Source organism: Lissotriton vulgaris, chromosome 1_1 (assembly GCF_964263255.1).
Source record: "Lissotriton vulgaris chromosome 1_1, aLisVul1.2, whole genome shotgun sequence".
Lineage (NCBI taxonomy): Eukaryota > Metazoa > Chordata > Amphibia > Caudata > Salamandridae > Lissotriton > Lissotriton vulgaris.
In genome coordinates this window covers 425,533,942-425,547,317 of record NC_141685.1, presented here as the reverse complement: position 1 = coordinate 425,547,317, position 13,376 = coordinate 425,533,942, and positions in this window count along the sequence as shown.

Sequence of the window (13,376 nt, the reverse complement as noted above, 5' to 3'; positions counted from 1 at the left end):
TTTTGCCTTGTTAATTATTTCTTCGCGCAAAAGAAAATTACCAACATACATCAATATTGCGCGGTGCTTGCCCTGCGATCCCTTTCGTACCAGCGGGAATCGATGTGCTCTCTGAATCTCGTGTTCCCAGTCCCATGAGGCTAGATCGGGAAATGCACCTTTCAATAATTCAATGACAAAAGCTCGTACATCCCCCCCCTCTTTCCCCTCCTGAATTCCAATTAGTCTGACATTATTCCGCCTTTGTCTGTTTTCGAAGTCCTCTAGCTTCCAAAGCATGTCAGAGGTTGTCTTATCCTTATCATCACCAGCATCTTTCATCTTAACAAAATCGTCTTCCAATTTACTTGTTCTAACCTCCAGCTCAGATACTCTCCCAACCATGTCCTCATACAATTTGTTAACCTTATGCAGAGAGGATTGTATCTTTTTGTTTGCACGTTTGGCCCTCCTGCTAGATCTCTGACTCTCAGTACGTGCCTCAGATTGGATTTGCTTTAGAGTCGAGAATAAGACTTCGAAATTTGAGGTACCCCTTTCAGAACCTCCCTCAGCTCCGTGAGAGGTAAACTCCTGAACACTTGTTTCCGTATTAACAAAAGCTCCAGACTGGGTTGTTCCACACTCTGCTGTATTATCCCAAACTAGTTTTTTTGCAACTGGTTTCGCTTGTCTTCTGTGTGGTGCTTTAGATTGTTTCCTGCGACTTAGGTTGCCGGTTTTCGCTTTACCCTTATATAGAAAGTCGTTATCTTTTGATTTCATAATCTCCTCTCTTAGACCTTTTTTTACTTTTGGCCTTACGACTTTTTGGACTGTCTCATGCTCCAATGAATCAGTATCGCTATCCGAAAGGGTTGAAGTGTTACCATGCCTGGATATATCAGTTTCTGAATCTAAACCTGAGCCTACCACAGACTTTGATGTGCCTGATTCTGAATCTGAAATAGATGGATCCGAGCTGTTTGTTTCGCTTCCATCAAGCTCATCCTCGTCTTCTTCATTGTCTGCTTCATCATTCCCAGTGAAGAAAATCTCTTCACCAGGTGATGCCAACAATGGCTCCGGAATACTTTGTAAATCCTTTATGTTACCAGTGTTTGTGCTTGTAGTTCCTAAATTATAATTATTTAACTTCAATGGATCCGTTGCTTCCTGTACTTGTTCCTGTGCTTGTGCCTGTGTCTGTACTTCCAAGACCAAAACCTGCATACCTCCATTATCTCCAGGGGGGGCGGTACTCACAACCTCGCTCACCGCATTACTCGTGGCGCCAGGTTCAGGATCTTTAATCAGGTATAGGACTGAAGATGGATCTGCAGGATTGTTTTCTCCCTCTGTTGAGGCAATATCTGCATCGGGCTCCTGGCCCTTTAAATCTGTAGCTCCGCCCCCCGCTACTGCCGCTGCTGAAAGGAGGGCTGCTCCCTCCGATTCTGTAACCTCTCCCCCTGCGAGATGCTTCGCCAGGCTGCCTGTAATCTCGATCCCCACCGGAACCTCAGTGGCCCCAGCGGCGGCCGCTGCAGCACTCAGCCCTCGCGTGTGACCCAGCCTCTCTCCACACATAGCCGCCAGCGTGGGGATGGACGGCACCTGCTGCTCCGCCTGTGCAGTCGCCAAGGCTCCCGCCGCTAGTCCCGCTAGCCCCGGTTCAGGTAGGAAGGACTCCCTATTGTAGTCTGCCGTAATGCTGGTTCTTTTCCCAATACTTCCGCCAAATTCAGGTCAGTTACCCCCTTGCGTTGACCTTTACCGGTTCGTGCACTTTCCGTCTTGCCGCTTTTAATCAGCTCTTTTTCTTTTAGTTTTCGTATCTTTGCCTCTTTTGCTTCTTTCGCTGCCTCTCTTCTTAACTGAGCTTTGGACCTTGACTTAGCTCTCATATTGCTGGCTGAGGCTCCTGGACCATCTGCAAACATTTCATCGTCCTCGGAGTGGGCCAAATCGTTGCTTTTGTTATTCGTGCGATATACTTTAGGGGCCATTGTTGTAGAATAATACACGCGTCCCGCCTGAAATGTCCTTTCAATTAATGCTTTGAGTGTTTCCAAAAAAGTTCTCCCCTTGTTTGAATTCTTAACATGCGTAAGGTCCTTAAATATTAGGGGCCAGTCCGACAAAGTTGTAAACATCTCATCCACGGGCACTCCAGGATATAATGATGGATATACAATACTGCTTCGCGCCAGAACTTTTGAAAATATTACCAACTAGGCGAGCATTCTTTCATTCCATCAAGCCACCATCACGAGCAGGGTGGGGTGCAACCTTCCCCTACGGCGTCTCGGCGGCCATCTTGCCCTTAACCAGAACATATCAAGGGTCTGAGTGGAGCATTATATGTATGGAGATCTCTAGGCTGAATGACTTTCCAACCTGTTTCATTTTGCTGGGGTGCACAGTTGTCTGTTGATCTGCTGCGGGTAGCTGTTCAGACAGAATACTTGTTTACCAATGTTGTTGCATTGAGGCAATGTTATCTTTCGCCATAGTTTGACTGTGCAAGATCTATTATTATGGACTGTCTTGTCATGCCCATTGCTAAGAGGATCCCATGGTTTGGCCCCCTGAAACGTTTTTTCAGTGAATTGGGCTTAACAGAGTTTTTGATGATCCCCTAAAATGCCTTCTCAAGCTAAACCTCTACTCAGGTTCACATAATTTCCAAGGCCTAGAGCATACCATTAGCAGATATTGAGTCAGTAAGGTTCTCTGAGTATGGGCAATGCTAGTTCTTCCACAAATCAGCTACAACCTTATCCATCCTTTTTTTGGAGTCACAATATAGATTTTATGCATTTTGTTGGTAGCTTTTCCTAACCAAGGTGGAGGGTCTGATAACCTCTCGCCTTGTCCTTGTGACAACATGGCAAAACAATCTACTCTGCATTTTGTCCTGTTTTGTGCACATAATAAAACTTTGAGGTCTAAAATATTGTTCCCGATATTGAGGCTTCGCAGTCCCTTTTCTTATAGAGAAGTTTTTAGCTATTTATATTCTCTCGACTCTAGTGATATCTATGCTGCCATTTTAAATTTTATAAAAAGAGCACTTAAAATATTAAAGCGATATGAATAAATGAGCTAATCAAAACATAGCATATGTAGGTAGTTAGTATTCTTTGTTTTAAAACAAAAAAGCAAGAAAGCAAGAAAGGAGAATTGTATATTTGCATATGTGCTTTACCTATTCTGCAGGGTGTTAAATGATGCCCTTGTATATATGAGAGAAATTATGAGAAATCAACATTGGAACAGACTTATTCTGGGCTGTCAGCTCTGCTTTTCATTTACCTGTTTGCATTATCTATTGCTCCTTCTGATTTAGTTACATTTTAATTAAATCATATATTTTTATTGTGTTTCATATTCTTGTTGAATAAATTGTGTACTTTTATGATTTGTCTGCCAATAAAGTTTTTATGATGATGGTGTGGGGGTGTGCTTTGGAGCTGGACCGAACTGCTCTTACAATGGTGTGCATGTATATTATATTGAACTGTAGTATTAATATAGCACTTCATACCTCTATCAAGGTCCCTAATTGTTTTCTGGTAAATATGCTCCCCTGTTGCTTTGTATGGTTTATGGAGTTTTTAAACTAAGCAGTTCAAATGACTTATATGTAATTACATATTTTGTCTGAATATAAATATATCTTTGAAGAAGTTCATTCATTTCATAAGAACATAACTTTCCAGTTAAGAATACACTTTTCCACACTAGTCACTCATTAATTTAGGCATAATTTAAAAGAACATATTCCACAGTGCTTATTAATATGTAGACAAAGGCACAGCAACATATAGACTCTTAATTCTCATTATCTTCCTGCCAGTCCTGTGTTCTGCTGATGTGCTGCTTGCAGTAGCACCCAAAACTAGACGGAAGAGATGGGGAGGTTCTTCTTTCTCTGCGCTGGCTACCTCAGGTTGGAATTCTCTTCCTTTCACCTTCATGCTACCAAGAATGATTGCTGTCAAAAGCACAGCTTAAAGATCTTGTTATTTAATGGTGCCTTCTAACTTTCTTCTCATGTAGTGTTCAGTGTCTACAGTACCTACAGCACTTTAAAAATGCTATTTGAGTTCTTGCTACAAGCTTTACAATGTAAAAATAGGATTGGTTGCCTTTAGTGTATTTGCAAAAATCTATCAAATCAGTTTATAATCTATTGCAGTGAAATGCACCATCATTCTTTAATTGCAGATAAGAATCAAATGGCAATCTGCTATTAAAAACAGACCCAAATTGCTTTTAGCAATGTTTATGTAATCCCTAACTATTTTCAGACACAAAATATTTAAATTCAATAGCTTCATGTAAAATAAGGTTTCATTTTAACCCCTTCACTGTGGGGCTAATTCCCCCGCTGTGCTGGGGGGAGGGGGCATGCGCAGCGCCCCGGTGCTCATGATGAGCCACGGTGGCCGTGTTCTCATGACGAGCTGAGCTCGTCATGACCACGCCCGTTCCAATGGAACGCCCAGCACAGCAGAGGAATTATCCCCGCGTGGGTGCGGCGCAACGGTCATGGCCAGCTCAGCTCATCATGAGCACACGGCCACCGTGGCTCATGAGGAGCTGAGCTCGTCATGAGCATGGAAGGGGTTAATAAATGGAGAAATTGTTAATTTACATTAAAATTATTAAGATAATCACAGGGGCATACAGTTTTTCTTTTGAGAGGTCTGTCCTTTCTGCTATTAGTATGTGTTTCCAGTGAGCAAAGTGTGTGTAAATGCAAAGTGTGTTTAAGACTGCAGTACTGTCTTCTGTATACGGGGCAGACCTGAGCAGAACTATAAACACACTTGATGAAACATAGGTCCCCACAAGGCAATTTTTTTAAGTTGTCAAAATTGATGCAGATGTTCCTTTAGTCTTTTTTATCATTTAGAAGACATGGCCTTGTGGGAACACACACACACACACACACAACATAACATACCTAAACTTATGAGGAACAGCCATTGACCAAAATGAAATGGGCAATTACTATTCTAACTCTGCACTTGCTTTGATGGTAGGATAGGTTATAAAGTGCCCCAGAACAAGTCGAACTGCACTTTTAGTTTTTTGAAAGACTCTATTCCGAAAGTACCTGCACACACTACTTTTACTGGTCCTCATATTGTACTGGTCCTCACAAAGACAGTGTTTGTTTCGTTCTGTCAAGTTTAACTCACGCTATGAGGACCGAGCTGGCCTTCACAGCCTGCCTTATACATGCTCACACACACACACACTCTCTCTCTCTCTCTCGCTCTCTTTCTCTCCTCTCTCTCTCCCTCTTTAGTGCAGTGTTTACCAAACTATTGTTCGGACCCCACTGAATTTTTGGTGGGTCATGTAAGTACTGTTCTATATGTAAGGAATATTTAAGATGATTATCCCTGTTTGTACAATGAGGCAAAGGTGCTCCATAAACGTCTCTAATCTCCATTTTAAAACAAAACCTTGCAAGTATCCCCAAGCAAGACTCTGTGTGAACCTTCCAGTATTTGCTGCTATTGTTTTTTTACTTCACAACGTTATGTTGATAGAGAATATGCTCACTATATACAACAATACCAGTTTTGCATGTATTTCACATGCAAATTGAGAAATGTGGATGTAGCCTAATGGCCAGATCTGCTGACTTTGGATCTAGGGAACTAGTGTTGAGTCTTGGTATTGGCTCAACATGCTTGGATTCTGAGCAAATCACTTAATCTCCTCTGATTGTAATAAAATGAATGTGACTTTGTGTAATATAGTCCGGTGCTCATCTAAAGTGCTTCAATGCTCTTGGGCCATGTTCAATCTAAAACTGCAAAATATACATGGAGTTCAAAATGCGTCACTTGGCCCCATTTTAGCATAAAAATAGACATAAGGCCTTACTCAATACTCTTCTACAGAAGGAGTATCTCAAATTTTCTAGAATTCTTGGAATCAGTACTAAGATTTTCCAGAGGCCTTGTGATTTTAGTGAATGGATGCCACAGGCCTGCTCCCCCCACTGAAAGTGTTCTTACTCCAGTGCAGTTCGCTATATGCCATATTTTATGGGCATATCAATATCTTGGCCACAGTCCAATATCGAAGAGCATGGTCAAGGTTGTGGTATTTACAAACAATTGTGTTATTACTTGAAAAAGAATGTCCTGCCTCATGGCCAAGCTAGGCAAGTTGTGAAAGTACGTAGTTCTGAAAAATCCGGTTGTGGTTCTAAACTGTTTAGAAAAGCACTTCTCTAAAGAGTTAGCGCCCTCATACTGGGGAAACTGAATTTACAATGCGAGCGGAACTATGTGTTCTGCTACCACGGAAGTGTTACCACCTTTTTCTTTACCAAGCATATGTCTTTACCACACATTTGCGTGGTAAAGGCTGTCAGCACTCGAGATTTAGAGCGGATGGGCGGGGAGACTGGAAGGAGGAACAGGAAGGATCAGGACAGGAAGTATTGGGACGCAGCTTGGTAAGTAGGGCTTGGGGCTGGGTTTTAGGGCTCAGGGTGGATAGGGGTTGGGCAGTTAATAGGGCTGGGGCCAGTTTTAGGGTTCAGGGTGGGTGGTCGGGGTAGTGTATAGGGCTGGAGCAGGCAGGTTCTTTGAAGGGCTGGAGGTCGGGTTTTAGGGCTCAGGGCCGGGAGTCAGGCAGTTTTTAGGGCTGTGTCTGGTTTTGGGACTCAGGGTCAGGAATCAGGGTAGTTTTTGGGGCTGAGGCAGGGTGGTTTGCAGGGCTGGGGACCGAGTTTTTAAGGCTCAGGGCGGGGGGCTGGGGTGTGATCTTTACCATGCATATCCCTTTACCAATCATGCCTTTACAACAGCATTCATTGCAAAGGCATGTGTGTTAAAGACGCCTTCGTAGGAAAGCCTGCATTGTTAAAGCATGCCATATAATCGAATGCGTGATTCCGTCATGCAACACTCATATTGGCATACAATCAGGCCTGTCTTGTATTTACATTATAGGTATTAACAGGAAGCCGTGCCACACACAATAGAACCAAATCCAGTAAATAATAGAGATGCTGCTAGCATATCCCATAAAATATAATTGTGTAATGAGGTTAATAAAGCAGTCACAGATTGCAAATCAAATTCACTCTGCTTTTCCTGTTTTCTTTTATTGTTGGAGGGAAAGAAATACAAATATATCTATGAAAGGTTGTTATTTACCTATGCATCAGTGAGCACATGTAGTCCCTGAACAACAGTTCTGGTGAAGAGGTTGCATAGGTCAATCTTACACAGACAATTTGGCAAAGAAAAATTAGTCAGCAGGAGCCAAATATGGAATGGCTCAGTATCCAGTGAGAAGAGGCATATTAAATTGCAGAAGAGAGGGATAATGCATTGGTTATGAGTATGGTAGGGAACGTGCATGAAGGCCACTATAACCGTATTTTATCATCCCACACACAGTGATAAGGTCAGCACACTGTTAATGCTCTCTGCTGCACAGATCAGCCTGCTCCTATCACTGTTGAGTCTCACAGTAAGCTCATTAACCCAACTACCATCAATAATGTTGGTGCTTGAAACAAGCATCCTGTTGGCCATTCCTTCTCACACTAGGATCTACAAGATGACAGTGGCACCTCCAATATCATCCAGCTTGCTGTCAATTTCACTTTTGTACCAAATATCTAGATTTTTCTTAGTTCTTAATTTGCACGTGGTCTTTCATGCTTCTGTGAGATTTTATTTGTTTTATTTGCTCACCACACACTATCAACATTCCGGCCCAGATTTACTAAGGGCATGTGCTGTCATTGCATCACACAAGATGACGCAACCCATTAAGTCACATTTACTATGCCACGCAGAGCCACCTTGTGTGTCTCTGTGTTGCAGAGGCAGTCTAAAGTAACGCAAGGTAGCAATTGTCACTGCCTTGCATTACTCTGCACTGGGAAGGCCTTCCATGGGTGGAGTGTGGGTGTTCCCACATCATCACCCATGGTTTTTGACACATTCCCAGACTTACTAACTCTGGTAAACCTGGCAATGCATCACAATGCGATCCGTTCCCAGATGAGGCGTAATGAGAAGACACGTTTGTTTCTCCTAGTGTTTTTCACTTTCTACATGTGCAGCACACGTAGAAAGCGGAAAATGCCTCAGAGGATTGATTATTTACAGGAAGGTGCTGCTTTCTGTACAAAAATAATCGTGCCTGTAACACAGTCATCCTTGCACCATGGCACAAGGAGAGTGGAGAAGTGTGGCTCACTGGTTAGAAGCGGCAGACCCTGAAGCAGAGGTCGGCCCGGGACCAGGGTTCAATTCCCGACGCGGCGGGGTCCTGGGTCAATGTTTGCGGACTCGATAATTCTCGCCTCGGTGCCTATTCCAATCATGGAGTCCCACTCTGCAACTCTGGGCAATAGCTTGCTTAATCTCCACAACGGACCCAGCAGCGCCTGGGATGCCTGGTTTCACCTTGGGGGTGCCCTCTCACAGGGAATGCCAGGACGGGTTCCCCAGCGGTATGCAGCACCAGGACGCCACGAGTGATGGGGTAACAGTGCGCTTTACAAGTATACATACATTTACATTTGGCGTTTCACAGCCACAAGTGCACCAGCGCAGAGGGAGAGCTGGAATGCGCCAGATGTAAGTAAATATGGCGCATTATTGCCCTCTCCATTTGAAGAAGCTCAATTCACCAAGCTGTCTTGCTGCATTGCGTTGCACCAAATACTAGTCAATCTGGACCTGAGTTTGGCGTTTTTAAAGAAATGATTGTTCTCTGTTTTCATGTGTTTGGTCTGGAGTCGTTCTTAGACTCTTAAATTCATCTGCCCTGTATTTGAAAGTAAAGAAAAATCACCACCAATAGTTAGGTCCATCCATTCATGCAAAACCCATAAAAAGCAACGGCTGTTGTAACGCAGATTACTTTATTCCCCTTCCATGGGTCAGAAGTGTTAAATCACTTGCCAATATATACTTTAGAATATCTGGTATTAATGTCGTTCGTGTTTGTTTTGCACTACTTGGAACCCTGTGTCATATTTTTGCATTTAATGTAGGAGTTGATTTATTCCATGGATCCTTATATTGTTGTTTCAGTCTGGGCTGCTGGCGCGCTTTCTTGGATACAGTAGGACCCAGATGTTGTTCTGCCAAAAAAACAGCAGACTAAAAAAAACAGAGTCGTCTGGCTGGCAGGCTAGTGTTTGCTAATGGACTTCCATTGTTTACTACTGAATTTCCCCTAGTGCTTCAGGCACAGTCGGCAACGTGTCCAGCTAACATGAACATATATTTTTGACAACACACACGTCAGATTTATAAGCCAAGCCGTCTGCTGCCGTTGCTCATTTTAAAAGAATAAACCTCTCTATGTGTCCTGAAGCAGTTACAGCCTTTGAGATTTGACTTATCAAAGGAAAGCCATGGGCATTATTTCGGAAAGTGCCACAGAGAGTCAGCACTGTTTGTTCTAGAGACACATCTGTCCCCTCAAAACACTGACAACAAGTACGGCGCATTTCAGTTACAATACAGCTAAATCACATAATATCTTGTCTATGGAAACAATTGCATTTATTGAACTTTCGATTTTCAAGTGCGGGAAGGGTTCATGAACAGCCAACCTCAATCCCTTTTAGAAGGCTAGCTAAAATTGACTTAACTACTGTTTAAGTCGCTTTTGGGCTTTGGAAGAGAAGGCATGTTTTGCATGTTTTTAAATGTGCCCAAATAAAAATGATCATTTTAGGAGTGTAGTGGATAAATGCCCTGGAGAACTGTCTCTGCTTGGGTCTGTATGCTCTTTCACTACCACATCCTGATGCAGTGCTATTTTTGGGACAGCTTAAGTGGTATGCAATCATCATCACAGTGTCATCACCTGCATAATGTTGGCCTCAGAGGGAAATCCTTTTGCCTTCCCAGGTGCTCCATTAACAGCTGGAGAGGGATTATGGACAGGGTGGGGGAAGGGGTAATGAGCATTAATCATTTCTTCCCGTATCCTGCTTGGCCGTCCGCATCATTCAGCGCCTTGAGACCATCACGGTGAGTAGCGAACGCTATAAAAATCCCTGATTGATTGGGTGATTGATTGATCTGATGCATAGATCTGTAGCTCCCATGTTAAAAATGACACAAAAGTGGCGCAAGGGGCTTGTAAATCTACCCCGTCAGTTTAGAGACAGAGCAGAATACGAATGTGGGATTATGTTTTCCATTAACGTGCTCCTCATCGAGAGGGGACTAAGGTATATCACCCACCTATCAATTTCTGATGACAGAGATATTGCAAATCTTTCTCTAGGGTTCAGAGATTGGTGACTGCTTTCCAATTGCAAACTTCTCAGAACTGCATGTCACCCTTATGAAATGATCCAGCTGTCATGCTTCTCTGTACTTCAAAACCATTTTAAACCAATGCAATCTGGCCATCTCCACACTCAGACAATCAAAGAAAATCAGCTTATGTGGTCAACATCAGCCATGCTAACTTTTTCTCAGGTTCAACTCAGAACAAGCATTGGCAAAGACAATAAATCCCAGTTCTGAAATCTATTGATTTTATGGATCCATGGTGGCTATCTCTGAAATGGGTTTTTATAAATAAAATATAATGCATTCAAAGAAGGACATGTGCATATTCATGGTCGCTATTTTTGAAAGCACTTAATTTTATTTTTATTAATCATGTTGAAAGAAGGCTGCTATAGATGTATGCCCAACCACAGCAACCATCTTTGAACTGGAGTTGTAAAAATAGGGGGGCAAAAAACTTAAGGATGCCAACTTTGTGTGCATGCGCACAGATAGCATCCCATCTTGAAATGATAAAACAAAAACATTTTAATGTGGTTGTTTGTCAATAGCGCAACAGGTGGACAAAAATTAGCAAGACGGATGAGAGAGAGCAAGGATTTTGGGGCACAAGAGCATGTTGGGTTGGGGTAGGACAAGGGAAGGATTAATTACAGAGCAGGAAGGAGGAACAGGGAGAAAGAGCGACGTGGACAAAATAGTCCTTCCTATGATTTGCAATGCACAGTTTGATATCAGCAGTGGAAGGACAGATAAACCAATCAAAATAATGTGGCAGAAAAATGATCCTGGGAGGGACAGACAGAAGCGCACTGAGGTAAGCCATCAACTTAGGAGCAGGTAAGTGAAATAGACAAGAAAGCCTTTGACTCAGGAGAAAGGGGTGGACACAAATCCTATCTTAAGTCAATGTTAATTGCACTAGTTATGGTTGCAAACAGCTGAAGTTGTCTGTAGATGTGACCTAAAAATACGCCTAAACACTCAACACAGTGCTAATGAAATGTATCTTTCCAACAAAATAAGTAAATAAGTCTGGGACAAAACATTGATGCTTAGTGCTTTCTTTTCTTTCCTTTTTATGCTGGTGAATCTGTGACAGAGTAAAAGGCAGTTTAATCCTACCTTCCCGCATACCTTCCTGTCACTCACCTCATCTACACATACTTCTTATTCAAAAAAGCCTTGATTTTGCATGTATGCATGCCATACAAAAAATATAAGGCAAAGATTGTATGTTGGGAGGTGACATGATGCACTTTGTTATGTTTTTCTCTGTCATATCATGCCAAGTTACCCTTGGATCTTATCTCATGTTGTGATGTACTTTTCAGTGTTATGTTGTTTGATGTTACCTTGTGTTTTGTTATGCTTTTTTCTGGTGCTGTACTATGTCATGTTGTGATATATTATGTTTTTCTTTCGTGTATGTTGTGTCCTTGCTTTGCCATGCAGGGTCATGTCTTGCAATGCCATGTCAACTCATGTTGTGTTATATCATGCTAAATGTTATTATTCTGTTCCGCCCTCTACTACAGAGACCTATGCTAGGTTGTTTTATGACTCTTTATAATTTGCTATGTTATATTACATTGCAGAAATATAGGGCCAGATGTATGAAAATTTAGAATATTAGAATAGTGCTTTCCAAAGAGCAATTTTTTTCCTGCCTCGCTATTTGGTAATTGTTATTTCTAATGTATGAACGTTTTATTATTTTTTAGGTTAAATATTTTTTATTGGAATCAAAAAGAGAATACCAAGATTATAATCATCAAAAGGAACAAAAATAACAGATCAAAAATACATATCTCAAAGGTAAAGGGATAAAACAGTAATATTAAGATAAAAAACTGTTAAGTGCAATCTAATCGTGTATGCAAATAAAAATGAGCAGAGTACATGTCTAACATTCGTCAATTTTTTATTTGAAGCAAAACTAAAAGGAGGAAAAGAAGGGATAGGAATGGAACAGAAAAAGATAAAAAGAAATGAGAGGTAAAAGATAGACGTATAGAAATTAGGGTAAAGATGAGTGCGAAGAGGAAAAAGTGGTAAAGGGTAACCAGAGTAAGTCAGATTTAATTTCCTCAGATAACGATGAAGAAGAAACAGTGAATATTCTATGCTCATCACAAATAAGATTCCACCATGTTAACAAATATATTTTAGAGTTATCTTTCCAGCAAGTAAGAATAACCTAAAAAGCAAGTGCCATAAAAAGATCAACTAACATCAATTTCGGGAAGCAGTCATGGAAATAATCAGACATAGTTCCTAGAAAAACATTTTGAATTGATAATGGAATATGACATTGAAGTATCTTTGAACATTTAGACCAAATAGATTTCCAAAAGTTAAAATCATTAGTGCAATAGTATATTAAAGGAAATAATGTGCCATTAGAGGAAACACATGGCCAGCATAAAGGTGAAGAAGAAGGACAGATTGTATGAATAAGAGCAGGTGTATGAATGACTCTATTGTATAGGAAAAATAAGGATTGAGTAATATTGGCAGCTTTGGAGGTAGTGAAAATTTTGTGCCATAATTTATCCCATTGTTGAACCGAGAGGGACATATACAGAGGTATTGTTCCCATGCTACTTCAACTGAGGATTTAAGTTTGCCGGAAACAGGAGTGGATAAACATTTATATATGAAATATGCTTTAGGATTGGAATCAAAAGCAATATTTTATGGAGGTGTCAAGGGAATAAACAGTGTAGAGTCAGCAGAAAAGCTCTTGGTTAATAAAAAAGATTGAAGTACTTGTGATAATTGAGAATGTTGGTATAAGAAAAAAGAAGGTAAACAATAACTTCCTTGTATTGTAGTGAAGGGGAGAACTGACTTTTGGGAGACTAATTGTTGAACATATAGGATACCCTTTTCCTCTAAATGTTTAAAATAGAATGATTTATGACGGAACTTAATTAATTTATTATACCAGATAGAGGAGGCTTAGAAAGCGTGATAAAAATTAGAGCCAAGGGTAAACAGTGAATGTATTAGATGCTGGAAGTATTTTAAAATAGGATCCTGGGAAATAAAAGAGCAGTTAGTCATAAAAATAATATC